Source organism: Heterocephalus glaber, unplaced genomic scaffold, assembly GCF_053883595.1.
Source record: "Heterocephalus glaber isolate CG9 unplaced genomic scaffold, H.glaber_assembly_v1.0 deba00001481, whole genome shotgun sequence".
Classification (NCBI taxonomy): domain Eukaryota; kingdom Metazoa; phylum Chordata; class Mammalia; order Rodentia; family Bathyergidae; genus Heterocephalus; species Heterocephalus glaber.
This window is the reverse complement of record NW_028258317.1, coordinates 44,771,705-44,798,413: the sequence shown is the minus strand read 5'-3', so window position 1 is coordinate 44,798,413 and position 26,709 is coordinate 44,771,705. Positions and strand designations below refer to the sequence as shown.

The 26,709-nt window shown below is 41.6% G+C and overlaps 1 protein-coding gene across 2 annotated transcripts in view; it reads left to right on the top strand.

Annotated features, from left to right (window-relative positions):
* Positions 1-26,709, top strand: part of Kdm4c (lysine demethylase 4C) — a 453,670-nt gene that overhangs the window by 499 nt on the left and 426,462 nt on the right. The window lies entirely within an intron of this gene.

Genomic DNA, 26,709 nt, shown 5'->3' with positions numbered 1-26,709 from the left:
CTGTCTTGGTCCGGGCAGCTCTTCCTTCTGCGCTGTACGTATCTAGCCCTGCATTCTCTCTATGAGGGTCTCCTGTTTTGGGTGTCAAAGGACACACACTCTTTGCTGCTGGAGGGAATTTCTTGTCCTGGTACTGGCATAAGACATGCTTAGGGGCCCAGGGCTCTTACACCTGCTCCATGTGGATTTTTGTGTTGTCCAGGCAGACATGCAGCCCTGGGAAGCTGCTGTGTTCTCACAGGAGGTACCCTGATTCTGATGGAGTAAGGTCTTGGTATTCAAGTTTTTGGATGCAAGGGACGAATCAACTGAAAGCCCCTGAGCCTGCCTCTGCTCTCTGCTGTCCCTTTCAAACTTTGGCTCGCTGAGTGACTGATTTTTAAAGTCTGGTGATTTAAGGTCTGAGGAACTGCTGTTCTTCTTTGAGGTCTTTCAGTGGTCAGGGTGGTTTCTGGTTTATTTGTATCCACATCTCTCTTTAGGATGCCTTCTGAGTTACTGATCATCAAGATGTCACTAGCCTATGATTGAAGGGCAGAGAGCTCTTCTGCTTTACATATCACCCTGGACTTGTTGCACATGGGGAAATATTCTAACGTCATCGTCATTTTGCTCTGAAGCCTTCCTGTGGCACTGCCAGAACTCATTCTCTTACCCCCATCACAGGTTCAGGCCCAGCCAGCCTTGTCAGCAGCCCTGGGATTCTTCTCTTGCTTGCAAAGTCTGCTTCTGACCCGCTTTGTCTGTGTTCTTGTGTGAGGGGGACAAAAAGCTCTGTGTGCCATCCTCCATTGTCTGGATGTTGGCAGTAAGCTCATTGGTGTGAGAGGGACTGTCTCAGGGCCCATGTCCTTCCTTGACCCCAGGGGAGGTGGCAGGGCAATGACCAACTAAAACTGAATTTGCTTTTGCCACATTGTATGGTTGGAAACCATTAGAGCTTCCTGTAAGAGGCTTGCAGACCCCAATTTTAGGATGCAGCCCAGAAACACTGTTGTCTGATGAGGGAAAGTGGGAATCAAAGGGCCTGGGATGGGTCTGTTTTTGTGCTAAAGATTTCTGTGGATTTCTGGACCTTGTGAAGGCCCCATATCATTCTGCTTTGAAAACTTTTAATGTGCTCTTCCAACATCTTCTGTTCGGTGCAACTGAGGAAGGAAAGGTACCTGTCCTTATCACCAAGGTGCCAGATGGCTGACTTTGATTTGGCTGGGGGATTTCTCAGGTCAGGATAGTGTCAGACTGATAGAACTCCACCATCTGTGTATGGTGTCAGGGCTGTGACCTCCACAGTTTCCCTCAAATTTCTTGCTCAAATGTACTTCCAAGGCCTCTGTAAGTTATTTCTATTTCTGTTTCTTAAACTCTTGCAGGGTTTCCCTGACAGACTCTCAACGTCTGCCTCAGAGTGAGAGCCCAGAGCCCTCCCTGGAGCCCCTCTCCATCACTCCACAGATTCTCTTTGGAGCTACTCTCTGGACTCTGTCCCGGTTCCTTCCCCACTGCCCATGACTACCCTTTGACTCGGAGGTCACAGGACCCTGTCTCTGAGGACGCACTGCTGACAGAGATGTAAGGACCCCAGGGGGAGGCTCCACCTTGTGGGATGATAGAATGAGCCGCTTTGAAGCCGGTGCTCTAGCTTCCTCCTCAGCTCACTGCTGAAGCTGGAATCTTTAGGCAGGCTGGAGCCTGGCATGTGGGCTTTGGAGGACTGGCTGACCCATGAAAGCTTGTGAGCTGGGGCACAAAAGTCTTCCTGGGACTTTTGACCCCGGAGGGTAAAGCCTACTCACTTTCCTGCACTTTCTGTAGCACATTCTGTCCCAGGCTGTGAATTCCAGACAGTGAGGGACAGTACCTCACTCTGGGGGCTGTGAACACATACTGCACAGACTGTTCTGGTCCACAGGAGTATCCGGCAGAGTCAGGGTTGGGGCCTGAAGCTGGCCCTGTGCCTACACAAGGTGGAGATGTTGGAGGGCCAGGGATGTAGCTCTGTGGTGCCTCGCCTGCCTGGCAAGTGCAAGGTCCTGAGATTGATCCCCTGTACAAAAAAAACCCCAATCAAATGAAAGAGTTACAATTTTGGGCAGGGGATTTAGCTCAGTGGCACTGTGGCTGCCTCACAAACCCAAGGTCCTAAGTTTGATCCCCGGTACTGGAAGAAAAAAAAAAAGATGGAGATGTTAGGGTTGAGACTGGGTCAGAGTATGGGGCAAGGGCTGAGGCTGGGCCTCAGGCAAGCAATGAGGAGGAGTGTGAGGGAGGTCTGGATTCCTGGGCTTTGAGGATGGTGGAGACTGCACTGAAGCAGTCACCCGTGGGAGGGACAGGAGGATCAGCAACTCTCTAGACAGACCCAGGAGAAGGCAGAACTGGACACATGTTTGCTCTACATGGCTGTCCCAGGCCTTAGGACCTACAGCCTCTGACTCGTGTGCAGCTCCTCTGGTTTGCCTTCGCCATGGAAAGAGGAAGGAAGGACACACGAGTGCTGCTGATCCGAAGCTGGCTCTGATCTTTTCCCAGAAGTAATCAGTGTGTAGTCTGGCTCATGTTTTGCAAAAGATTCTGTTTTCTTTTCCTGTTCTCTGCCTATCAGTAAATCAAGTCAAGTTCTTTTCCCCTGCTTGGGAAGTTTTCTGCCATTACTCCTGTGAACAGTTTTTTTATGTCATCTGCACTCTCTCCTGTTTCTTCATTGACTCCAATCGGTCTTATGTTACTCTTCTTTGCATCGTCTAGCAGCTGCTAGATTGATTTCTTGTGGTCCCTTACAATTTTAAAGGAATTTTTCTTTTTCCTGGTCACTAATTGCGATCTTTTCTTCTATATCTGAAATTCTGTCCTCACATTGGTTCATTCTGTTGCATAGACTTTTAATGGAGTTTTGTTTTTTGTTTTGTTTTGAGGCAAGTCTCGCCATGTAGTTCAGGCTGAACTTGAGCTCACTATGTAGCCCAGGCTGGCTACAAAATTGCAATGCTACCAACTTGCAGTGATCCTCCTGCCTCAGCCTCCTGAGTGCTGGGATTACAGGCGTGCATCACCATGACAGGCTGCTATAGATTGATTTGTGATATCATGGATGGGGGGCAGTGAGAAAGGAGTAAGAGGTAGCAGGTGGCTCCACCCCAGCAAAGACAATGGGCCTTCCTTTCCTGTACTGGTCCTGGCTACAAGCTCATGCTTTCAGTCTCCTGCAGCCCCCGGGCCAGCACCATGAAACCACACACTTTTGAAAACTGCTATGTCCAGACCCCCTCTTGAGGTGTAACACAACAATGGCTAAGATCAGTCCTCTGCTTTCTTGGGCATCCCCAGAAGGTGCTGCTCACTCTGTGCCATGTTTGCCACCCATCAGTTCATCATCACTCAGACCCATGCCATCTCAGCCATGCCTCCAGGACAACCAATTCCAACCTCTTTGGCCAAGCTTTCTCTGACTCTGCCCTCCAGTCTCACACCTAACCAGACCACCTCTTTAGCAGACTCAGTGTCATCTGCTCCAGTGGTGACTCTGTGCCATTAGAGCCTTATCCTCCCTTGGATCACAAATTCCCAGTGGACCATTGCCCACTGGAGCCGGTTCTCACCTCTCTCCCACATCACACTTTGGTGTTCTCCACCAGAAGCCGCTCTGTCCTCCATGATAGCTCTGATGACACCCACTGAGAACCTTGGCTCTGATGAAGCCCTCTTTGGGGGACACAATGGAACCTACCATGTAGAAAATGGAACCCTAAGGTTTCTCAGATCTGACAACTCTGCCATCCTTGAGAGAGAAAGACAGATGATTTCCTGATGAAGCGGTGGAATGGCTGCTGGGGAGCCTCCTCCTGGGTGCTGGGATTGACTCACCTCCTCTGCCCTGGGAGTGGTGGAATGGTGGCCAGGGAGCCTCCTCCTGGGCCAGGGGTAATTTTTCTAGAGCTCTTATAAAGGACCTGACATATATGGTAAATTTCTCCAGTGAGGATCACAAGTTTCCTTTAAATATATAGCTTGATAGATCACCATTTCAAAAACACCAAGCTGGGTGTGGTGGCACCTGTCTGTAATCCCAGCACTCAGGAGCCTGAGGTAGGAGAATCACTGCAAGTTCAAGGCCAGCCTGAACTGCATAGCAAAGCCCTGTCTCAAAAAAACCCCCAAAAATAAAATAAATAAAAGAGTTTAAGAAAATATATCCTGCAACTAAAGTCATAGAATTTGTTGAGGTAAGTGTTTAGACTGGCTTGGCATAACTACAATGAAATATTCCAATGTTAATTTTAATGAAACATATTCCAGGAATATAGGACCTAATGTAAATGAGTTTGAAGAAGTTTCTTCACAAGCAGATTATTATGAAACCAGTTAGAGTGTCAAGTTCTATTTTTCTTGAAGATAAGGCAGAAAGGGAAACATCAAAAAGTTTTATGATGTATTGAACTGCAATAGTACTTCTTAAAGCCATTTAGAAAGGCATGCCAGGGGGCCTCACAATCCCTGACTTGAAATTATACTACAAAGCAACCATGATAAAAACAGCATGGTACTGACAAAAAATTGACCCAAGGATCAATGGACCAGATTAGAAGATGCAGAAACAACTCCAAACATACTCAGCCATCTTATCTTTGACAAAGGAGCCAAACACCTTCACTGGAAGAAATATAGCCCCTTTAATAAATGGTGCTTGAAAAATTAGCTTTCCACATACCAAAGATTAAAACTAGGCCCATATCTTTCACCATTCAATAAACTAAAATCAAAATGGATCAAAGATCTAAATATTAAAACATAAACAGTAAATCTGCTGGAACATAGAGTAGGTAGAACTCTTGAAGAAATTAGTGTAAGCAAATATTTTAACAAAACCCCAATTGCAAGGAAATATTACAAAGAATTAACATGTCATCTTATTAAAAAGCTTTTGCACAGCAAAAGAAACCACCAACAGAGTGAAGAGACAACCTACAGTACGGGGAAACATTTTACCAGTTGTCCCTCAGACAAAGAACTAATATCTAGAATATATAAATACCAGAGAGTCCTGAAGTTAGGTTCCAGTAACCACCTGACCAGTATATGATGCAGGCCTGAGGAAAAAAATATACTAAGGGAGACAAGGCAGGGTTCTAGCACAATCAATGTCAGTGCAACTGACAAAGGTGCTGGCCAGTCCCAAGCACAGACTTTATTGACAATCAATTGAGTTAAAGGCAAGCCACGTGCAGTTTCTATGGAAATTAATGTAAACAAAGCTCATGAAGGACAAGACAAAGCATTCTCAAATTCGGAACAGAATAGAAAAAAATATATGGTTGTAATTGGAACATTGTCCTTCCAGTCAGGAAGTTTTAGTTGTGGGAGCAGAATTTGGGTGCAAGTTCCTCTGACCTTGGTACGTAGACTTCAGCCAGACTCACTTCTGTACACAAGCCAATTATGGGGTTAACTCTTCACAGCCTGCCTTGGGCATAATCAGTATTACAGTGCTCTGCAGGGTGGCTTGGCATAGGAAAAAGAGTTTATGGCAGACAGAAGGTAGCAAAGCAACAAGAGAGTTTAATAGCGTCTTTCTGCCCCTTATCCCATTCAGACTATTGGGAATAGGGCAGTGCCAAACCAATCACTCACATGTAGTAGTTTAGTGATCACACACCCTTAATCCCAGCATCACACATTCCAGATTCAGCTGCCTTCAAAAAAGACTGCATGAGGCTTTGCAGGGACATCTAGACACAAGCCGCAACATTTATGCTTTCGGTTTCTCACACCAGAGAAACAATGCAATATTTAAACATGTGTGTCCAGTATATTTCACTTAAGAGTATGATCTTGGGCTGGGGATTTAGCTCAGTGGTTTTGCCGTCTGCTGTGCAAGTGCAAGGACCCCAGTTCGATCCCCAGTACCAAAAAATAAAAAATAAAAACAAACAAAAAATATATCAGCTGAAAGTAGAATGCTAGGATTTGCTACTCATGTAAAATTTATACAAGTGTTTTCATATTAAGAAGATACTTTTCAATATAGGCATGGTGGTGCCTGTAATCCCAGCACTTTGGGAGGCAGAGGCAGGAAGGTATATATTCAAGTCCAGACTGGGCAATTAAGTGACTTAGCAAGACCCTGTTTCCAAATAAAATTAAAAAAAATTTAAACTGGGCCTGGTGGCACATACCTATAATCCTAGCACCTGGGAGGCTGAGGCAGGAATACCACCATGAGTTTGAGACCAGCCTGTGTTACATAGTGAGTTCAAGATCAGCCTGAACTACATAGTGTCTAGAAAAAACAAAAACAAGAATTAAAAAAAAATTTTGAAGTGGTTTGAGATGTAGCTCATTCTAAAGGCCTTTGGTTGAATTCCCTATACTGAATTTTGAAAAAGAACACCTTTCGGGGTGGCAAACAGCTGTCTTTAATGAACAGTTACCTGATACAAAGCCTTGCCTAATACAGGGCCCTATTGTATGACTGAGGATTAGCAGTCGTAATTCCAAACTAGGCAGTAGAGTCTATGCTTGCAGCATAGTTGAGTGTAACTGTTACAATTCTGGATCCAGGTAAAAATTATTTTAAACAAAAGAATTTATTGACTCATATAAATGCAAAATTATTGACAATTAAGAATAGTTTTAAAAAATAATTATTACTGTCACTCAATCTCCATATTTTCCAGACTGCAGTGGACTTCGAAACATCAAAATTGGACTCTACAATTTGCTATATTGCTATTATAAGCAATTAAGACACTTATTTTTTACAAGTAGTGTCTCTGAGGTGATTTCAAAGGTAATTTATCTGTAAAATTGGCTTCAAAAGGATCACAGATATCCTGCAACTGTGACTCATGACCAGAACTAAAGGAATTATTTCATCTGCCCAAAAGAATAGTTAATTTTAATTATGATTTACATTTACAGATAATTCTACTTCAGAGAAATAATATAACCATCTGGGTCATAATTTAGGCAATTTCCTAATTGGCCTACTTTCATAGCCAAGCCTGTGAAACAATTCAAATATAATAGCTATTTCATATAGTGTTTTTCAGCTTTGAAAATGATTTCATTTTTTAAAAACCACTGTGTTTGATGTGCATAACAACTGAGGGAGGTCAGCAGCAAGGGTCTAGATAGAATTGTCATTTTCCGGTGACGAACCTTGAGACTCAGCTGTACTCTGTTGAGCAACTGTATCTTGTAAATGTTACACAACTGATAAATAGTGAAGATGAGTCTGAACGATGGGCCTCCAGACATGTAATAGTTCCAATGGTAGACCATGGCTCTATCAGATGTTGAGGAAACTTCTTAACTTCATGATGAGAAAGCTGATCTGTACAATGGGAATAACAGCCCCTATTTCACCAAGTAACAACTTCACTGAGGATAATAGGTGTTAATACCTGCAATGCACTTAAAACAATGCTTGAAAAATGATGAATCCTGGAATAAGCCACGTGTGGTGGTGTACATCTCTATTCCTAGCACACAGGAGCTGAGGGAGGTTGATGACAAGTTTGAGGCTAGTTTGTGCCGTGTAGTAAGACCCTAGCTCAAAAAAAGTTATAAACCCTGTATAGATGTTAGCAATTTCACTATATCATCTTAACTTCTACAAGATGGAAAGCTTATGTTGTACACATTATTTATACACCCAATTAAACACACATGTAGGGCACATTTCAGAAGGTTTTTGAATGTGGGAAGAATAGGGAGACCAGTGATTGTGATATGTAAATTTGACTGGATTAAAAAACACCCAGGGGATTACTAAAGCACACTTCTGGGTGTGTCTCGGTGGGTCATGGAGGCATGGCCTTGGGTTCTATATAGGATCCCTCAACCTTCCTCTCTGGCACTGTCCTCCTCCTCTGCTTCCCCCACAGCCATGAATTTTCTTGGCCACCCCCTTCAACTATGTTTTTGCCTTGGAGCCAGCCAACCAGCTACTGAATCCCCTGAAACCCAAAGCCAAATTAAACCTCTTCTCCTTTAAGTTGTGGGCATTGGGTATCGTGTCTCAGAAATGGGAAAGCTGTCTAATAGAGAGCAAACCATATCTTTTACTCACAATATTCCCCCTATAGTTGGCTTAAATGCATTCCCACGATGTCTTTCCAACAAAGGAAATTTGTCAAAACTGTGTTAGCATATTTGCCTGGGATTGGAAACTGAGTTATTAAATTATATAAAAAAAAGCTGAAATCAAGAGTAATGGAGTATAGGAAAAAGATACACCGAAGAATATCATAAAAAAACCTAAGCAATTAGTCTCAGCTCAAATTCACTGATAGAAATACAGAGTCATCTAATATTCTTAGCATGAAAGATGATGTTAGGTCAAAACCCTAGGGAGACTCAGCTGCAGCACTGAAAATTATTTTAAAAAACCATTTCATGTTGAATTCAGCCATCCCTTTCTTCCAGCACGAAAGCCTGCAGTCCCTGGGTTGCTGCTGTGAGCCCTGGATGGGCAGAGTTTAACACCCAGCTCAAAGAGACTGGCTTTGGCCAATCATCTGTTCTAGCTCTCCCAGTTCAGATGGAAGGGCCTCCAGTTTCCATCTTCTCCACAAACCTGCAGTCCGCTTCCCATTAGGGCCTCGGCCAGAGCGCCCCACCTATAGGCTCCACCTGGGCAGGGCAGCGGGAGAGAGGGTGCTGTTGTCGACACTACCCTACAGGTGCTACCACATCAGGGCAGTTTCGTAAACAATGGAGGCCACTGCCGCGAAGTTCAGGGTGATAGGTTGGCAGAAGCTCCATCATTCCTTTCAGGGAAGAAGACCAGAAAAAGGACAAAGGGGTAGTGCACCGCTCAGCCCAGCTGTTGAGGCACCGCCCTTCACACGCCCTGCTCGAGGTGCAAACTGCACAGACAGCGCTGGCACTGTCTGTACACTATGGTGAACCCTCACTTTTTATCTACGGGACTCACCTGTCTGCCCAGAAAATCGCCCCTGGGGAGTGAGGACGCGGTGGAGCAGGGGGAAGGGCCTCAGGACAGTTTCTGAGCACTTCTTCCACACTGGATTCTGCAGGTGCTGCAATTAGGGAAAGCAAGGCCCAGTAGGCAGTTTCTGTCGGTGTGGCCCCTCCTGTGGTGAAGGCCAGTCTGATGGAGTGAGCTGCTGCTGGGCCTTCAGTCATCTTTTGTCCAAGACTTTTTTTCTCGCATTCATTCCGGCAAAACAGGATGTACTTACCCACCACAGTCGGCTGGTCAGTTTGGAGCACCTCCTCAACTCAGAGCTAACCTATGGGACCTAAATCCTTCCTTACATTCCCTTCAAGCCTATAAAAATACTTAGGTCCTTGAAGCTGAATGGAAAAGCTGAATTAAAAATCAAATTTGGAACATTTAAAGTAGATTCAAACATATTTCGTGAATGCTTAGTTGTGTGGTGTGACTGATTGGATATCCTCTGCAACAAAGTCTGAATATGTATCAGAGGCTTTTGACAACTGTACAGTCACAGATATGACTGGGGAGAGCCATACACTCTTGGACTTTTCAATCCTACAGGACAAGAAGATAACAGAATGACTCTCAAATTATAGATTTCCAGTGTATTTTTTAGTGGTTTTCTGTCCTCATTTGAAAATGTGAAAGGAAAAGTGGGTTGCTGAGATGATTCATCATCTAAAATTCCTTCTCTCTCAGGTATATATTTGCTCTCAGGTATATGTTTGATCTCAGAAGTGTGACCCTTGAGCTATTATTGAGAAACTTGCCAGGGACAAACACAAGCCCCTCAGCCTAGGTTGCTGAAATGACAGTCTGTGATCTGAAGGCTGTTGAATATTTGGAGTATTCTGTATCCATATAGAAAAAGCTAAAGGGTGTATTTGATGAAGCACTATCAAATACAGCGGCCCTGGAGACCCTAGAATTGAAAAAGAGCCACAAGGATATATCGGTAATCCCAACACTGTGGGAGGTGGAGACAGGAGGAGCATGAGCTTGAACCTAGCTTGAGCAACTTAGTGATTTAGCAAGATCTTGCCTGTAAAAAAAAGAAAAATCATTTGTTAATGCTAAGCAGAGGCCACCTAAATTTGAAAGTGAGTCCTTGACTGTGCTGTCTGGCATGGCCAACCCCCAGCCCCTTCTTCCAGTGTGCAGACTTCTGCAGCCTTAAGGAAAGACCTGTTCACTCTTCACTGAACCTCCTGCTGGCCTCCTCTGCTGTCTTGTACTCCCTGAAAAGGGGACTTGGTGCCTGGACAGCTGCTGTGGCCTTCGAAGTGCTTGTGTCAAACTTGTGCTCTAAAAAGTGTCTGAACTCAGCTAATGAGAGTTTGGGCAAAACTGGGAGTAAAGAGTAAAGAGCTAATGAACAAAAAAAGCTGAGCCAATTCAATGTACACCGTGAAAATGTAGAATTTAAATGATCTCTTACTTTCTTGTACTATGAGTGTTTATTAAATGTTAGAATTCCTTTAATGTCCAGAGTTTTCACTCTATAAACAGTATCTGTTATTTGGTAAGTTAAAAGTTTCAGTGTCGATGACTCTGTTAGCAGATGCTTGCCAGCAGGTGTGACTAAGTTATGTGGCAATGCAGGGACTTTTAACTAAGTAAAGTCTGAGGGCTCTAGGTAGATTTACATTTTCTTCCCATTTCCCAATATCTATCATGAATTTTGATCCTTATTTGCACTTTCAGTTTCTTACACCAGAGAAACAATGCAGAATTTAAACATGTGTGTCTGATTTATTTCACTTAAGAGTATGGTCTCAAGGTGCATCCATTTAGCAAGTGCATATATCACTGTGGTGTGATGCTTTTGATGCTTTTGGGAAAATACCAAAGAAGGAAATAGCTGGGTCAAATGGAACCTCAAGTTTTAGTTTTTTAGGACTCTCCACACTGATTTCCACAGCAGTTGCATCAGTCTGCATTCCCACCAACACTGGAGAAGGGTTCCTTTTTCCCCACAGCCCTGCCAGCATTTGTTGTTGGCTGATTTCTTGGTAACAGCCATTCTTTCTGGAGTGAGATGAAATCTCAGCATTGTTTTAATTTGCATCTCTTGAATAACCAGTGATGTTGAACATTTTTTCCTATATTTATTTGCTGTTTGTACTTGTTCATCTGAGAAATGTGCATTCATTTCAGATGCCCATTGTTGGATTGGGTCTTTACATTTGGGGGTTCTGATTTTTTGAGTTCTTTACATATTCTAGATATTAGTCCTTTGTCGGAGGAACACCTGGTAAAATTTTTTTCCCATACTGTGTGTTGTCACTTCACTCTGTTGGTGATTTCTTTTGCTATGTAAAAGCTTTTTAATGATGAAATTACAGTTGTTGATTCTTTGTAATATTTCCTGTGTGATCAGGGTTTTGTTCATAAAGTCTTTGCCTATACTAATGTCTTCAAGAGTTCTACCTATTCTATGTTCCAGCAGATTTACTGTTTCTGTCTTAATATTTAGATCTTTGATCCTTTTTTCTTTTTTTGTACTGGGGATCGAACTCCAGACCTTGCACTTGCGAGGCAGGTTGCAGAACCACTGAGCTAAATCCCCGGCCCATGATCTATTTTGATTTTAGTTTAGTACATGGAGGAGCTGGGGATTTAGCTCAGTGGTGCCAGCGCCTGCCTGCCTGGCAAGTGCAAGGTCCTGAGTTTGATCCCCGGTATCAGAAAAAAAAAAAGTTTAATGCATGGTGAAAGATATAGGTCTAATTTTAATCTTTGGCATGTGGAAGCCAGTTTTCCAAGCACCTAAAGAGGCTATCTTTCTTCCAGTGAAGGTGTTTGGCTCCTTTGTTAAAGATAAGGTGGCTGAGTGTGTTTGGAGTTGTTTTTGCATCTTCTAATCTGTTCCACTGATCCTTGGGTCTAGTTTTTATCCCCTAGTACCATGCTGTTTTTATCATGGTAGCTTTGTAGTATAATTCCAGTTCAGGGATTGTGATGCCCCCTGCCTTGGTTTTGTTGCCCAGAATTGCTTTTGCTATTCTAGCACTTTTTGGGTTCCAAATGAATTCTAGGGTTGTTTTCTGTAATTCTATGAGATGTGCTGTTGGTATTTTGATTGGGATTGCATTAAATCAGTATAACAATTTTGAAAGTATGGCCATAATCATTATATTAGTTCTTCCTACCCAAGAACAAGGGATATTTTTCCATTTTCTCATATTCTCTTTGATCTCCTTTTTCAGAGTACTGTAATTTCTAATGTAAAGGTCTCTTACTTCCTTCATTAGATTAATTCTTAGGTATTTCTTTTTTTATGCTATTGTGAAATGTGTTGTTTCCCTAATTTTACTGTCAGTTAGTTATTTGTGTACAGGAATGCTATTGATTATTGAGTGTTGACTTTGTATCCAGCTATGCTACTGAATTTGGTTATTACATCTAGAAGTCTTTTGGTGGAGTTTTTGGGATCTTCTATGTGGAGTATCATGTCATCCTCAAATAGTGATAATGTATCTTCCTCCTTTCTTATTCTTATTCCTTTTATTTCCTTCTCTTATCTAATTGCTCTACCTAATGTTTCCAGAAGTATATTGAATAACAGTGATGATAGTGGACATCCTTGTCTTGTTTCTGATTTTAAAGTGAAAGCTTTCAGTTTTTGTCCATTTAGTATGATGTTGACTGTTGGTTTGTCATAGATGGCTTTTGTCAGATTGAGATAAAGACCATCTACTCCAGTTTTCTGTAAGATTGAGTGTTAGACTTTGTCAAATGCTTTTTCTGCATCTATTGAGATGATCATATGGTCTTTGTCCTTTGCTCTGTTAATGTGGAGTATTACATTTGTTAATTTGCATATGTTGAACCATTCTTGCATCCCTGGGATGAATCCTATTCCATCATGGTCTATAATATTCATGATGATTTGCTGCATTCTGTTTGAGAGTACCTTATTGAGAATTTTTGCCTCTATGTTTATTAGGGAGATTGGCCTGTAGCTCTATTCTTTGGTTGGATCTTTCTCTGGTTTTTGAATCAGGGTAATGCTGGTTTCCAGGAATGAACATTGGAATATTGCTTACCTTTCAATTTCATTAAAGAGTTTGAGAAGCAGCAGTTTTAAGTCTTCTCTATATTTCTTGTAGGATTTAGCAGTGAATCTGTTAGGACCTGGGCTTTTCTTTGTTGGTAGGTTTTAAATTACATCTTCAATTTCATTCACTGACATTGATTTAGAATTTTGATATCTACTTGATTCAGCTTTGGTAATTCATATGTATCTAGGGATGTGTCCATTTCTTCTCTGTGTTCCATCTTATTAGAATACAGGTTCTCATAGTAGGTATTGATGATCTGGATTTCTGCAGGATCTGTTATGATTTCACCTTTTTCATTCCTAATTGCATGAATTTGAGTCTTTTCTTTCCTTTTTCTTTTGGTTCCAGGGATAGAGCTCAGGACCTTTTGCTTGTGAGGCAGGCATGGTGCCACTGAGCTAAATCCCCGGCCCTTCTTTCCATTTTTTGATAAGGTTGGCTAAGCATTTGTCAATTTGATTTAATCTTTCAAAGAACCAACTCTTCAATTTATTGATTCTTTATATTGTCCTCTTAGTCTCAATTGCATTAATTTCTGCTCTAATCTTTATAATTTCCTCCCTCATATGAGTTTTGGACTTGACTTGCTCTCCTTTTCTAGAAGCTTGAGGTTCAACATTAGGTTGTTTATTTGAGCTAACTCTGTTTTTCTGATATGGGAATTCACCACTATAAATTTCCCTCAAGTACTGCTTTTACTGTGTCCCATAAGTTCTGATATGTTGTATTATCATTATTGTTTAATTGTAAAAATGGTCTAATTTCTTCTTTAATTTCATCTGTGACCCATTGGTTATTCAAGAGGGTGTTATTTAATTTCCATGTGTTTATGAAATTTTTGTGGTTTCTTTTGCCATTGCTTTCCAATTTCATTGCACTATGGTCTGATAATATGAATGAGATAATTTCAATTCCTTTGCATTTATTTAAGTATGTTCTATGATACACTATGTTGTCTATTTTGGAGAATGTTCTAGGTATAGCTGAGAAGAGTGTATATGCTGATGTTGTGGGGTGGAACACTCTGTAGACATCTACTAAGTCTATTTGTTCAAAAGTTTGGTTCAGTTCTGATATTTCTTTGTTGATATTTTTGGTCTAGTTGATCTATTTGTGATAGTGGGGGATTGAGGTCCCCCATTACAATTATATTAGTGTTTATTTGTTTTTTTATGTCTGTTAATATTTGTTTTATATAGTTAGGTGTACTGATTTTTGGTGCATATATAGTGATGATTGTTATCATTTCCTCTTGGATTGTTCCCTTTACAAAGATGTAGTGACCTTGTTTGTCTTTCTTAATCAATCTTGGCTTGAAATCCACTTTGACCACAAATAGAATAGCCACCCATGCTTTTTTCTGGGTTCCTGTTGCATGGAGTACTTTTTTCTATCCTTTGACCTTCACTCTGTGAATTTCTTTTTGAATTAAATGTGTTTCTTGTATGGACCATATTGTTGGCTCTTGCTTCTTGATCCATTCTGCCAGTTTGTTTCTTTTGGTTGGTGAATTGAGACCATTTACATTGGTGGTTATAACCTATATGTCTTGACTCATGCTTGTTGTGTTATTTTCCTGTTGTTGTTTCCCTTTTATTTTCCCCCTCTGTTTAATTGCTTGCTTTACCTGGTGGATTCATTCTGTTAAGGTTCCTAGTTCATGGAATTGTAGTCCTTGTTATCTCTTTCTAGAGTGTCCTTCAGAACATTTTGGAGTGCTGGTTTGGTGGTCATGAATTTCTTCAGCTCTTCTTTGTCAGGGAAGTGTCTTATATCTCCATCAATTTTGAAAGATAGTTTTGTGGGGTACATGAATCTGGCTGGGTGTTTTGTTTTAGGGCTTGAAATACCTCATTCCAAGCTCTCCTTGATTTGAGGGTTTGTGTTGAGAAGTCTGCTGTGATTTTCATGGGCTTTCACTTATAGGTGATTTGTTTCTTTTCTCTAATAGCTGTTAATATTCTGTTCTTGTATTGAATTTCTGGAATCTTGAGTGTTACATGCCTTGGTGTAGTTTTTTTTTTTTAATCACAGCTAATTGAAGTACTATATGCCTCACTTATCTGTATGTCAAATCCCACCCCCCGCCCCGATTGGGAAGCTTTCTGCCATTGCTTCTGTGAACAGGTTTATTATGTTGTTTCCACTGTCTCCTATTTTTTCATTGAACTTTGATCAATCTTATGGTATTCTTCTTTGCATCATCTAGCAGCTGTGGGATTGATTCCTCATGATCCCTTGCTATTTTTAAGAAATCTTTCTTTTCATGATCACTAACTTCAGTCCTGTCTTCTATATCTGATATCTGATACCTGAATCTAATATCTGATTCCTCACATTGGCTCATATATTTTCAGTGGAATTTTTAATGTCCTGGATATCTATTTGAATATGTTTCATGGATTCCATTTCTTTCCTACATTTGGCATTCATGGTTTCCATCATTTTCCTAAGCTCCTCTATTTTTTTATCTGTATCTGCTCTAGAGGCACTAACCATGTTCTTCATTATAGCCACCATCTCTGTAGTTATCTGAGAAATTGTCTCTGATTTGATTTTTTTCTAGAGCTTTGTTACTTTTGCTCTTATCAGAGAGTCCAGGTTGTTGGCTTTTGAATTGTTCCACCTCATTGCCCCTTGGGTTTGCCTTTAGCAAACTGTAAGTATGAGATTACATCTTGCTTCTGTGTCTTTCATTTTCTATTTTTTAAAAAGTTTAATTCCTGCTAATTAATGGTTAATGCTTTTAAATTGCTTATGGCAGGTAGCTTTATTGCTAGTACTGAAACCCTTAGGAAATGACTACTCAGGTGGCTTTGGGGTTTTGAATCTGTTGCCAGACCCTATTTCTTCAATTTACTGGGGATGAAAAGTTGCTGCCTATTTGGCCCAGCCCCTGGTTCTTTGGCACTGGTGTATAGCATTGTTAATGACCCTTAGGCAATCTCAGTCTTGGCATACCTGGAAGAACAACTGATTAGAACAATTATGTCACCTTGGCTAAAGTAATTCAGTCAATAATAACAACAGCAAATGACAAACTGTGGTAACTAGAAAATGACAAACTGTGATAACTAGTAATTTCCCACCTTTTACCACATGAACTAGATTTGTGGTTATATAACAAAATATAAAACAAACCAGAAAATTGTGTACAGTAAATATGCCCTCAATATGGTAATTTTACCCTCAGGGGAGAATATCTAAAAGGGGCCAGGGGGAATAGAGACATAGAAGAGGAAGAGGCAGGCTGAAAGACAAAGGAAAATTATTTGAACTTTGGGAAACAGGTGAAGAAGACAGGAGGGAAAGAGAGAAGAAAGAAAAACAAGAACATAACAGAACAACAACAACAAAACTAGAAACAATGTTCAAACTCATATAAAAATAAGAACAATCAAGAAAGAAGGTAACACACAAACAAAAACAAAAACAAAAAAAATAAAAGAAAAAAAATGTCCACTGGAGGGTGTGTCTCTACTGTCACTGGTAGACAGAGTGGGCAGACAGACCCCAGATCTGTGTTGCTTAATCCCAGCAAGCCTGCTGTAGACTTACAGTGGGGTATTGGATAATCCCACCAAGCCTGCACCTTTAGTTCCACTGAAGTTCAAGCTGGTTTCTAGCTGTGAGGCTGAAACCCAAGTTGTTCAGCCTGCAACACTCTGTGCCGGCTTGAACTCAGCTCCTTGACCTCCTGCCAACTTGAACTTGGTTCTAACTCACCCTAACACTGGGAGTTGCTAGATGGAACAATCCCCAAGCTCCTCTGAGTTCCAAGCTCAGTTAGCCCCTCTCTAAAATGGCTACTGGCCAGTAGCCCTCTTCTGCTGGTCCATTTCTCTGTGGAGGCCTCTGGGGTCACCAGTAGTCACCGTGGCTCTGCAGGTTCGAGCCACCCCACTTACACAGTGGGTCAGTGCTCATAGAGAAAGTGCTGCTTGCCATCTCCTTCTGCATTGAGGTCTCTCTTTTTGCTTTCCCCATGGGATTCAGTTCTTGCTTCAGATCCTTGCTGGGTCTTGAGGACCTGCTTCCCTCCTTCTTCTCTTCCTCATATTGCTATACTCCAGCACTATATTCTGGACACTAAATCTCGGAGACATTCTCTTTCTCTGTTTTTCGCCACACTTCTATCTTCCCAGAAGTGAGCATAAACCCATTTTTTAAATGTTTAAGGATTGAACTTTTTTTTTTTTGATACCAGAGATTGAACTGGGGACCTTGTTCTTGCAAGGCAGGCACTGGAACCACTGAGCTCAATCCCTGGCCCTGATTGAACATTTTGTCCTGACCAATTCTGAACATGATGTGTCATTCTGGTTAAACTATAAAAATGTTTTTCTGTGAAATACTTTTGTGTCTCTTGCATACAAGATGAAAGGTCTCCAGGTGAAAGGTCTGGATGACAGTAGGAGATGACTGAAAAAATGTTAAGTTGTAATTGTTGAATAAGACACAACTGACTTTGTAACAAGGAGAAAAAACAAAACCCAGGAATATAGGGGTGTGTGTGAGGGGGGACATTAATGATCTTTTTTCCCCCAGAAAGGCTCATGGAAGTCTTTCCCTCTTCCTAAAGGGAATCTCCTGTGCTGGCTTCCCCAGCTGTGGTGAGCATGTTGAATTCAAACTGACTGCTGAGCCTGTGCTCAAAACTGATTACGCTGCAAGGGGGTGGGTGACTCGATACTTGGCACTTTCTTGCAGAATGCCTGCATGTGTTGTCCATGCAGGTAAAGCTCATAAACACATGTCACAGACGAAGCTGCTGGGAAGTGACTGTTGGAGCCACAGCTTCTGAAATCAAGGACTGATCTGTGTCATTTGAATGGAGAACCTAGTGTGGAAGGCCCCACTGTAGAAGACCACTTGAGGGCACGCTTAACCTAATATACTGCCTAATATATTTCCTGGTTGGGGTGCCCCAGTGACTGTGAGCTCTTGGTTTCCATGGGTTCCATGTGCACCATCTGGGACTGTACCTCTGTAATGGCAAACAGGAAACACCGAAAGGCACCCAGGACTTAGAGGCAGACAGCAAACTTTATTACATTGATGGGCCTGGTCAGGATGGTTCCTCAAAGAACCAGGCAGCTGTCTTTTGTCCTTCTATAGTTTATATAGGGTTTGCAAGCAAGAACTAAGTACAGAAACAGAGCAAGCAGTTGACTGGTTACATATGATATCATTATTACTGATTGGCCTGTAGCAAGTTCAAACTTGGGTTAGAAAACATTAGTTCAGGGTAAGGTTGGCTAGATAAAGGAGACACATATTTAGACTATGCATCAGTTCAGGGCAGGGTCTGCCAAGGAGGAATTTGCTTGGGCTGAAAAAGTAAAACTGCTCTTGGCCAACATTATCCTGGACTGGTGTCCCACCTGTCTATCAGCCATTTTATTTTTTTTGTATCACCTCTTGCATGTGTGTCTTGACTATACTGACTCTAGAAGGCTTCAGATCACCTTCAACTTACTGATCAGAGTTGTTCTAGATCTGAATTGATAACTTGGGTCAGGTAAAAAAAAAAGGGTTAATACAAAAATTTAAAGGTGGAATCTGCAGGATTTTTTGGATCTATCCACATGGTTAATGGGATTTATTTTAATTGGTTTAAGAAAAAGAGCCCTGAAAGGAATAACTGAGATTAAAAGCTGCAGATTAATCTCACTTCGGTATGTGATATGCTACTGATAAAACTTTTGTGGTAAAGAGTCTTTTGTCTAGGTGCCAAGTGATGGACTGTGTAGAAGAGTTAACATAGCAGGTCTGAGCCTTTATATCCTTAAAAAGCCCTGCTTAGGAGATTGACCATTGCCCTGGGTCTGGGAACTGGGATTAGGGAGGGTTCACCACCTGCTGTACAACTGATAAGTGGCTCACAATCCTAACTTGCTTGTGTAACTAATGTGGTTCATGCTGAACACTCCCTTTCCTTCTAGAAGGCTTGAATTTGGTATGTGCTAGGCAGAAGGTACCCAGTTGAGGAGACCTCAGTAAAAAATCTTAATGAGATTGTCTGGTAGTCAACATTTCACACAGGTTACAACTTCTTGGTGGGGGGGTGCAACAGATCTTATACGAGTCTGCTGGCAGAAGACTCAAAATCTCGTGCCCAGTTTCCTCTAGTCTTTGTGCCATGTGATTTTTCTCTTTGCCAACTTTGTTTTGTGTCCTTTCACTGCAATAAATTTTAGCTGTGAGTATAGCTATATGTTGAGTACAGTCAGTGCTACTAGTGAATTCTCAAACCAGGGGGTGGACTGGGGCCTCTGCACAGGAGAATGCTGCGCTGCTCCAGCTGTGCAGCTTCAAAGAAAACTTTAAAACCATGCACTGGTGGAGTTGAGTGGTGGTGCTTGCACTAAAAATGCACAGTGGTGCCTAGGTTCACAAACTCAATTCTTTCAACAATTCTGGTCACAAACCGAATTGGATGAGAACAGAAAGAATTAAGTTTGTGAACAGAGGCACCCTTGCACCTTATGTCTTCCTTGACTCATGACATTCCCCAGAGGACTAACAGTTTATTCTGGTGCCTGGTAGTGGGAAAATTAGATAATCAGGCCTTGGGCTTTGGGGGAGGAACTGTATGGCAACAGATTGCACAAAATCTATGTCTTCTGTTAATGATCCGTGTGGATCCCTATGGAAAAGGACCTTTTATGCAGAAGCCTCGGTGGAATTAATGAGCTATTTAACCTGAGCTTTCTAGGCAAGGACCATAGCCACCTCCATACTGTATTTCATGGAGCATGGCAATCCATCCACGAGTCAGAACTGGGGCCCCATGTGAACATGAGTGACGCCAACAGACAAGGCCAAGGAGACTGACGAGTGTGCCTGAACTCTAACTACACAGTCAAGTAACGAAGGGAACTCAGGGACTCAGAGTCCAGGGCACTAGACCCTGCTGGCCTTGATAAATCCTCTATGTGATTAATCCTTCCCTATGTGCCCTCCATGTCTATCCCCGGGGAAACTGGGCTACTGGAACTTTCAAGTAGCAAAGAAGAGCCAGGGGCTGAGAGACTCTAACCTGGCTTTTCTTTTGCTGCCCAGCTAATCTTGTGGGACTGGGGCAGTTGTAGATATTAATGATAATCATCATAGATTTGAGAAGACAGCTCTGAGATGTTCCCAGTGGTGTCCACATTGTCAAGGGGTGGGAGACGTTTGAGGGTGGTGAAAGGTATACAAAGAAGGAACTGCTGGATCATGTGGGGCAAGTCTAGTTATACGGTGTGAGACATGCTGAGGACTGCAGAAAGGGTGAATGATTGCTGTGAGATGATCATACAAACACGTGGCTGTGCCAGGACAGCAGCAACCTTGATGGCCAGAGATGGAACACTGACCTCTCAGATCAGGTATGCAGAGCATCTATGCCAATTTAATGTCAACTCTTACCGCAGGCAAACTGCCTCATGAACTGGTGTGAGGCCACTTGTAGGTGCCTGTCTCTTTGTACTTGGCTACCTGGCAACTAGGTGTCCAAACAACTCAACTGCCAAAAAAATCTCAACAGTCTCCCACAAGGAAAAAGCAGGAAGGTTCCACTTTTTGTCTCAGGTAGCTAGGAGTACAGAAAAACCCTAATTTGTAACCTAGAAAATTGTTTGAAACCTGCCACCTAGTGTGAGCTCTGCAAAATTACAACTTGATGCATTAGTCTTGCAGTTACTGCTCATGCTTCCCTCATGGACACTAGATTTGAAATTTCTAATTATGAAATTATCAAATAAAAGTCACATTACATTTGTTTTCCTGGTGGACTTTAATAGCAGTTTTAGTTAGATATATAGATACATTCAAAGCAACAAAGCCTTTGATCAGCTTGGTAAGATAGTATTGGAAAACTTTAGCAAAGTAAAAGTTGTCTTACAATGAATTTATATAATTGCAAACAAAAGAAACAAATTTCCTTTCTTATCAATAAAAGTCATTCCTAATGGGAGAGGATGAATAAAAACTATCATTTGCTAAGCATATTTTATATACCAAGCTCTCTACCTACTCTAATTTTATCTCACCTTTTAGTCCTTGAGTAAAATATTACAAGCACATTTTATAGATAAGAAAACAGACCTACAATGTGAAGCAATTTACTTCAGGTGAAGAATCAGGACTTGCACCTGTCTGTCAACTTGGGAGCTTGTTGTACTGCCTGTTACCCTTTTTGGAATCCTGAAAACACCAGCATTTGGGAGACTAAAACAGGAAGTTGGAGGCCAGCCAGGGCTGCATGGCAAGTTCAAGGCTAGCTTGGATGGACTACAAAGTGAGACCCTGGCCTACGCAGTGAGACATCCTGGGAGCAGTGTACAAACCTCCACCATGTAGTGGTAACCCTCCTCACATTTCTGATACTGGTAATGTGTGTGATCTTTTTTAGTCTTGCTAAAAGGTCACCAATTTTTTTCCCCCTACAGTTCTGGGGATTGAGTCCAGGACCTTCCCATGGAACTACAGTCCCAGCCCTTTTTATTTTGAGACAGGTTTTCACTAAATTGCTAAATTGTCCTTCCCGGGCTCAAGCCTGTGATCGTCCTGTCTCAGTTTTCCAGAGTGCTAGGTTTACAGGTATGTGCCACCATGCCCGCATGTTTTTGTTTTTTGTACTGGGATTAAACCCAGTGCCTTCACTGAACTACATTCCTAGCAACTCCTTCTTCTTTTCTTTTTTCTCTTTCTTTTCTTTTCTTTCTTTCGACAGTTTCTCATTAAATTGCTAAGTTGTCTCAAAGACATTGGCATAGGAAAAGGCTTTATGAACAAATCTTCAGTAGCACAGAAACCAGCACAAAGAATCAACAACTGAGATCTCATCTTATTAAAAAGCTTCTGCACTGCAAGAGAAACCACAAACAGACCTAAGAGACAACCTACAATGTGGGAAAAAGTTTTTGCCAGCTGTTCCTCAGAAAAAGAACTACTCTCTAGAATATATAAGGAACTAAAAAAAAAAATCAGACTCCTAAATATAAAGACCCAATTTGAGCCCGCTGCAGACAGGCAGGTCTGTGCGCGCCCTACCGAGGTCACAAGTCACGGGGAACACACCGAATCAGCCTGCTGGAGACAGGCAGCTCTGTGGACACCCCACTGAGGTCCCGAGTCACGCGGAACGCACCGAATCAGCCCGCGCCCCAGCAACAATCCACTGGAACCCCCCCCCCCCTCCCCCGGCCCGTACTGCCACGTGGTTCCACACTACAAAGACGCAGAGGACACCAGACCACCAGACCACCAGACCACGGTACTGAGTCCTGCTGCTCCCGGCCCAGAGGTAGGGGCTTCTGAGCCTTCGTCCCACTGCTCCTGGTCCAGAGGAAGGGGCTTCCCGGCCACCATCCCTCCCACTGCTCCCACCCCAGAGGAAAGGGCTTTTGGGCCACCTTCTGTCCCGCCCCTCCTGGCCCATAGGAAGGGGCTTCTGAGCTGCCATAGCACTGCTCCTGGACCAGAGGAAGGGGCTTCCCAGCCACCATCCCTACCGCTGCTCCCAGCCCCTGTCCCACCCCTCCCAGTTCAGAGGAGGTAATCCGTGCAGGCACCAACAGCCCTGCCCCCGGTCGAAATGAGAAAACACGTAAATTAGTCTCAAAACCAGGCTTCCAGATCACCTACAGCAACCCCAAAGGGAAATGAGATGGAACACTCTGATACTCAACAACCTGGACACACTGAACTGGCAACAAAAGGGGATCTGGAAAAAAAGAAATCAGAAATAATTTCTCAGATAACAGGAGAAATTGTGCCCCTACTGCAAGACATGATTAATAAATCTAGAGAGGACCTGAGGAACATGATGGAATCCCAACATAGGAAACAAATGGAATCCATAAAAGAGATGCAAATAGATTTCCAGGACATGAAAAACTCCATTGAAAGTCTACACAGCAGAATGAGCCAATGTGAGGACAGAATTTCAGATATAGAAGATAAGATTGCAATTAGTGACCAGGAAAAGAAAAATTGCTTCAAAATTATAAGGGAACAGGAGAAATCAATCCAGCAGTTGCTAGATGATGCAAAGAAGAATAACATAAGACTGATTTGAGTCAATGAAGAAACAGGAGAGAGTGCAGATGACATGAAAAATCTTTTCACAGAAATAATAGCAGAAAACTTCCCAAGCAGGGGAAAAGAACTTGACATACAGATAAGTGAGGGATATAGGACTCCAAATAGCCTTGATCAAAAAAAATCTACATATAGGCATATAATTGTTAAGATTCCAGAAACTCAACAGAAGAACAAAGTTCTACAAGCAGTTAGAGAAAAGAAACAAATCCCATACAAAGGAAAGCCCATCAGAATCACAGCAGACTTCTCAACACAAACCATCAAGGCAAGAAGGGCTTAGAGTGACATATCCCAAGCCCTAAAAGAAAACAGCCTCCAAACCAGATTGATGTACCCTGCAAAACTATCTTTCAAAATTGATGAAGAAATAAGATACTTTCATGACAAAGAGCACCTTAGGAACTTCATGAATACCAAACCAGCACTCCAAAGAATTTTACACAATATCCTAGGAACAGTCATTGAGGATCACAACCCCAGGAAGCAAAGCAGAATGAACCCATCTGGTGCAATAAGAAATTAAATGTAAAGGGGGAGATCTCAACAAAAAGAAAAACTCATGGCAATGACAAGTCAATACATTTCAGTTATAACCATCAACGTTAATGGTCTCAATTCACCAATCAAAAGAAATAGACTGGAAGAATGGGTCAAGAAGCAAAATCCAACAATATGCTGCATACAAGAAACACACTTAATTCAAAAGGAAACTCATAGACTGAAAGTTAAAGGGTGCAAAACAATACTCCATGTGACAGGAACCTGAAAAAAAGCAGGAGTAGCTATCCTCTTGGCAGATCAAGTAGATTTCAAACCAACGCTGATTAAGAGAGACAAAGAAGGACACTACATCCTTGTAAAGGGAAGAATCCAAGAGGAAGAGATGACAATCATAAATATCTATGCACCAAACACTAGTGCACCCAACTATATAAAACAAATACTAACGGACATGAAAAGTCATATATGCACTAATACAATTGTAGTGCAGGACCACAACACCCCACTGTCACAAATAGATAGATCAACTAGACTAAAAATAAGTAGTGAAATACAAGAACTCCATCGAACTCTTGAACAAATGAACTTCACAGATGTTTACAGAGTGTTCCACCTCACAAAATCAGAATACACATTCTTCTCCGCTGCACATGGGTCATTCTCCAAAATAGACCACATACTCACACAGAGAACATGTTTAAGTAAGTGCAAAGGAACTGAAGTTATCCCCTGTATATTGTCAGACCATAGTGCGATGAAATTGGAGATCCATAGCAAAAGAAACAAAAAATTTCATAAACATGTGGAAATTGAACAATACACTTCTGAATAAGCAATGGGTCACAGAGGAAATTAAAGAAGAAATCACACAGTTCCTTCAATTAAATGACAATGAAAATACAACATATCAGAATCTATGGGACATAATGAAAGCAGTCTTATGAGGGAAATTCATAGCAGTGAATACACATATTAGGAAAACAGAATGAGCCCAATTAAACAACCTGATGCTGAACCTCAAGCTTCTAGACAAAGAAGAGCAGGACAATCCCAGAGCTCATACAAGGGAGGAAATTATAAAGATCAGAGGAGAAATCAATGCAATGGAGACTAAGAGAACAATACAAAAAATCAATGAAGCCAAGAGTTGGTCCTTCAAAAGAATCAACAAAATTGACAAACCTTTAGCCAACCCTGTCAGAAAAAGGAAAGAAAAGGTTCAAATCCATGCAATTAGGAATGAAAAGGGTGAAATTACAACAGACCCAGCAGAAATCCAGAGGATCATCAATACCTACTTCCAGAATTTATACGCCAATAAGATGGACAACACAGAAGAAATGGACAGATTCCTAGATACATATGAATTACCAAAGTTGAATGAAGAAGACCTAAAAGTTCTGAACAACCCAATATCAACCAATGAAATTGAAAATGTAATTAAAAACTTATCAACTAAGAAAAGCCTGGCCCTGATGGCTTCACTGTTGAATTCTACAAGACATTTAGAGAGGAACTGCTGCCACTACTGTTTAAACTCTTCAATGAAATTGAAAGGGAAGCAATACTCCCAAATTCATTCCTGGAAGCAAGCATCACCTTGATCCCCAAAGCAGAGAAAGACCCAACTGAAAAAGAGAACTATAGGCCAATCTCACTAATGAACCTAGATGCAAAAATCCTTAATAAGATACTGGCAAACAGAATGCAGAAGATCATCAAGAAGATCATACACCCTGATCAAGTGGGATTCATCCCAGGGATGCAGGGATGATTCAATATACGCAAATCAATCAATGTAATACACTATATCAATAGAGCCAAGGACAAAAACCATAGGATTATCTCCATAGATGCAGAAAAAGCATTTGACAAAATCCAACACGCATTTATAATAAAAACCCTACAAAACACTGGAATAGATGGTCTCTACCTCAAACTGATAGAAGCCATCTATGAAAAACCAACAGCCAATATCATACTAAATGGTCAAAAACTGAAGTCCTTCACACTCAAATCAGGAACAAGACAAGGATGTCCACTATCACCACTCTTGTTCAATATAGTTCTGGAAACATTAGCCATGGCAATTAGACAAGAGAAAGAAATAAAAGGAATAAAGATAGGAAATGAAGAAGTCAAATTGTCATTATTTGCAGATGACATGATACTCTATATAGAAGACCCCAAGAACTCCACCAAAAGTCTTCTAGACTTAATAACCAAATTCAGTCAAGTAGCTGGTTACAAGGTCAACACACAAAAATCAATAGCTTTCCTCTACACCAATGATAGACTCACTAAGAGAGAAATAGGGCAAATAATTCCTTTCACAATAGCATCCAAAAAACTGAAATACCTAGGAATCATCCTAATGAAAGAAATCAAAGACCTCTTCTCTGAAAACTATAGCACTCTGAAAAGAGAGATTGAAGATGATATCAGAAAATGGACAGACATCCCCTGCTCCTGGGTAGGAAGGATTAATAGAGTGAAAATGGCCATACTTCCAAAACTGCTATATAGATTTAATGCAATTCCAATTGAGATCCCAGCAGCAGACTTCATAGACCTTGAGAAAACAATCCAAAAATTCATTTGGAACAAGAAGAGACCCAGAATAGCAAAAGCAATTCTAGGTAACAGAGACATGGCAGGGGGTATCACAATCCCCAACCTGCAACTATACTACAAAGCTCCTGTGATAAAAACAGCATGGTACTGGCAAAGAAACAGACCTGAGGACCAGTGGAACAGATTAGAAGATGCAGAAACAACACCAGACACACTGAGCCATCTCATCTTTGACAAAGGAGCCAAACACCCTCACTGGAGGAAAGATAGCCTCTTTAATAATTGGTGCTGGAAAAATTGGGCTTCAACTTGCCAAAGATTAAAACTAGACCCGTATCTCTCACCATGCACTAAACTACAATCAAAATGGATTAAAGATCTAAATATTAAAATAGAAACTCTGAACTAGTTGGAACAGAGGTTAGGTAGAACCCTTGAAGACATCGGTGTAGGAAAAGATTTTATGAACAAAACCTCAGTAGCCCGTGAACTAGCACAAACAATCAACAAGTG